The following is a 4,296-nucleotide window of genomic DNA, read 5'->3' on the forward strand; positions in this document are numbered from 1 at the left end:
GACCTTCCTGTATACTGGTATGTACTAATGTTTGCACCAATGATCAAACCTCACCGCCCCAACATTGCCTTAAACTGTATGATACATAGTCTACCTGATTTGCTATTTAACCTGTAAATGGCTAAATATGCTTCTAGAAACCCCATATATTTTTAGGATGAATTTATCACTTTAATACATGGTCATCGCTTCACCTTTTTGAGTGTCAGTCTGTCATGTTTAATATTTTTCCCATACTTGCAACCTTAATGTTATTTTGAAATCACCATATCGAACACATTTTAAATTCATTTACCTACATCTTACTGTTTTCTAGAATCAAGTGAGACATGTTATATCTTTTCAGGTCTAACATTGTATCTGGAACAAAATGTTAGAGTTGGATCAGTTTGGAAGCTCTCCAGTAGTCCGGTGGTGATAGCAAGGTTTCATAAGGACATGTGAAGTGTACTGTCATAAGTGACCATGATTAGTTCATATCACCACACTGATATATAGCACCACAAAGACATGGCTTAGGTCTTCATGAGAGAGAATAACACCATTTTTCAGTAAGGTAGAGCCTCCCTAGAAACTGTATTTTCCTATCCCATTGTCACCTTTTGTAGTTATTGACATTGAAATGGAATGCATTTTTGCTATACAACATGGTAGTGGTCCCATCCGAACTTTAAATCTGAGTGCGCTATTACTTATACAAACAACTGCCTACGTACCTGACACAATATGTGGAACATAGCACCTGTCACTGTTTCTTTAGTGTCTACACCTATATGCATCTGGACAGGCATATTGCGGTTTGCTGCCAAAATCACTATGAGCTGTGTTGCTTCACTAACCCTGGGAAAAATGATATCACTTGTACAGACTTAAGCTACCATTTGTTTTAAATACCATGTATTAGTCAACTTTGCTGTCTAAAATTTGTCAAACTGAATTTTAAAACTTGTAGGAAAATTTATATTTTCAATAAAATGTAGTTTTTAAAATTTAAATGTTTATTTAAATTTCCTTTATCAATAATTTCAAATTGTAAACATATTCTCAGAGAGGCCTTGTACATTCAGGTTTTCATTGCATTGAAAAATTCTTATAATTAAGGAAGATATAGCAAATTAAGTTTTGGTTTCTCAAGAGCACTTGGACCAAAACTTGCACCCTGTGGAACACCAGCACTACACACTTTCTGAAAGGTGTCACGTGTCTTGTTTGTAATAAAATTCAAAAAGACTTCATGTATAAAATTGAAATAGGTGTGGCATGCAAATATAAAAGTTTGACTAAAATTGGCCATAACAAATTGGGCCTGTCAGGAATCAGGTCACAATTAGTACATCCAGTTCAGTACCAATAGATGTAGTTCAAGTCTATTTTTAGAATATTTCTTCCTCTCATTTTGGTGGTGACAGAAGAGTTATATTTATGCATTTTTTAGGGATTTAAGAAGTATTGAGAAAGAAATGTAGAGAACATAGAGTAAAATTAATTGTGTTCTATGTCCTTATGGATCTGACCTTGTTCGATTTATTGACAAATGGAGTTTATCAGGAATATTATGTTCCCTGAATATTACTGGACCAGAAGTATGTTAGTTATCACGTCACTTTCTCGCATCATACCTTCTATTTTGTCCTCTTTATCTCACATGTATATGGTATGCATGTGTGTTTGGAAGTAAGTAACATTATCTTATGTTTATGAATTTAGCATTTGATGTGATCTTATTCAAATACATGTATGTAGATGCACGTTTGCTTTTTAGACCAACAAGTAGATCTCCGCCTTTTCTTCTTTTTTCTCCCCTGACATTACCGGTAGTGTCAGAAAAAAACAAAAGAAGCGATGATCTACTTGCTGGTCTAGTTTGCGTGGAATATGTATGCAAATGTATGTACAAGTATTATATTTGCATATGGTCATCCAAAGTGTATCAATTTAGCGTTCATATATATACCAATCATGTGCTGCAAAATGGCATTAAACCCAGTAAAACCAATCTGAATAATCAATCCGCTAATAAAAAGAGGCGTGATCTAACGATTGTGGACTATATGTATCAAAGTTTTGGAAATTAAGATCTGTTAAGTGTATATTTGAAACTCGTCTGCAGTAAAAACGCCCTGTGTATATACATGCACGAGTGTGTGTGTGTGTGTGTGTGTGTGTGTGTGTGTGTGTGTGTGTGTGTGTGTGTTTTGACTGAAAATCAAAGAACCGAAGGTACTGTAATATTAATTGCATTTGAAAGATGCAAGTTGTTTTTTTCTTGTTATTGTTGGAAAATGGCGTCAAACTCACAACATCACGCTGAATATGAGTAAACAGTGTGTGTGTGTGTGTGTGTGTGTGTGTTTCTAATATCAACGAACCTAAAGCACCATAAGCTTACGTCCATGTGCAAGTGGCAACATGGTTGGGGTTTTTTGTTTGTTTGTTGTGATCTGTTCATTATTTTTTTCTCTACCTATGAGCATGTGCCATGGTATATTTCATCTTCGAACTAATTCTAAGAAATTAATAAATTCTTTGGGAAAGGCTTATTACATCGGCTTTACAATTTCATTAATGATCAAAGCTGCTCAGATTTGCTCCTTGAGGCATCTAACGAAACCAAATTAAAGCAAAACAGACGAAATAACATTAAGGAAATTTTTTTGACTATGGCTGCCTAAAAATAATTCAAAAAGAACAATCTTAAAACCATTCACATGTCACAGAGTACCAGCAAGTTTTAATATGCAACTTTGGAGGCCTCGTATTTCTAGCTACTTTTATGTATTTGTGATTGAAAATCTCTAACGAAATCTGAGTTGTTACTTACATAAACTTTGTATTACTATTATTTTTGATGGATAGTAACACCGGCTGCATTCATTTAAACTCAAAACATACAAATCTATGAAAACGGCATGACACGTTTCCGACAGAAAATAATTTTCAATGCTGGCGATGTATCACAGCAGGTGACATATCTTAAAAGAAATGAAGAATTTACACGTAAGTATTAAGGTTTTAAATGCTAATTTTAAACTACATGGAATTAAACGGGAACCCGGATGGCCGAGTGTTCTAAAGCGCTCGACTTTACCAATCACTGCCATCTCATCTCGATCCACGTGGTTCGGGTCTCGGGGTCGGTCTATGTGTGTATATGAGAAAGGTTGCCATTAGCCTCTCGTGAGTCGGTGGCTCTTCCCGAGGTTTTCTCCAGTTTCTTATGCCACTATTTATACTGGCCGCCATGTATAGCCTATCACGTGCTGAAAAATGGCGTTATTCCCACAACAACAACATGGGAATATGTTATGCGCCTTTTTCGCGAGTTGGATCTAACAGAGAAGCAGTTTTAGCAGTAGGAAGAGAAACTCATTGATGCTCATTTTACAAAGAGTTTTCAATTTAATTTTCCTGAAATCTATACCTCAAAAGCCGAAATCTAAGCTGCGTACCACTACCGAAACGAGAGAGGAAACAATGCTCTAAATATAGACTGGGACTACTTTTGTGGGTACTGATCCGGAAGTAATAATTGCGACTCAATTTCATTAACGGCAGCCTAAACATGTCTGAATCTTTACTTAACCATGTGTGGACCACCTATTGGAATTGTACCAAACGCAATAAAGACAGTTAATGGTCTAAGCTTGGTATAACATACCCTAGTTTGCTAGTACATATGCCAGGTTTAAGGTCTACATTGCTCTCCTCGGAGAAGACAGATGATATCCCAAACATCTGAAACATCCACACGTTGCATTAATCTAAAATGGAATTTTTTTTCTTCAAGTAAATTTTGATTTCCTATATGAATAAAACACCTGTTATTTTTTTCCAAATTAGTAATCTTTTCCTGATGTATAAATAGGTAGTTATAATCCATCTCGATAACTCGAACATCTAACGAATGTGGATTACATCCCTTTTACTGTCAAATTAACTCCCCCTGCCTTTTCCACGACAAGAAATATAGAAATATTAATTAGTATCCTTTCTACCAGTATAAAGAAAATAAATGGGTTTCACTGAAATTCAAAATAGCCAATAGCAAAATGACACTGTATATTGAAAACTATGACCCTTTTGGATCTTTGTAGACATAACCATTCCACTATCGTCTTTACAAAAGCATTTGGAAAGTTCAAACTATTTCTCTTCAAAATAAAGCGTGAAAGTATAATGATTACTCTGGTTTCTCTTCACATCGTATTAATCTTTCGCCTTTTACTAAAGATTACCGTGGAGAGGAACATTTAATGAGTCTATAGACCATTCTTTGAAGCCTCACTTTGGTGAGGT

The 4,296-nt window shown here is 35.3% G+C and overlaps 1 non-coding gene across 1 annotated transcript; it reads left to right on the forward strand.

The window, feature by feature from the left end:
- The first annotated feature begins 4,180 nt into the window (after positions 1–4,180).
- LOC149777094 (U5 spliceosomal RNA) lies at positions 4,181–4,296 on the forward strand. Its single transcript, XR_016416369.1, has one exon. It is a non-coding gene; the product is annotated as a U5 spliceosomal RNA (small nuclear RNA).

The sequence above is a fragment of the Sinohyriopsis cumingii genome, chromosome 18 (assembly GCF_028554795.1).
Source record: "Sinohyriopsis cumingii isolate HCF-2022 chromosome 18, ASM2855479v2, whole genome shotgun sequence".
NCBI classification, from domain to species: Eukaryota; Metazoa; Mollusca; class Bivalvia; order Unionida; family Unionidae; genus Sinohyriopsis; species Sinohyriopsis cumingii.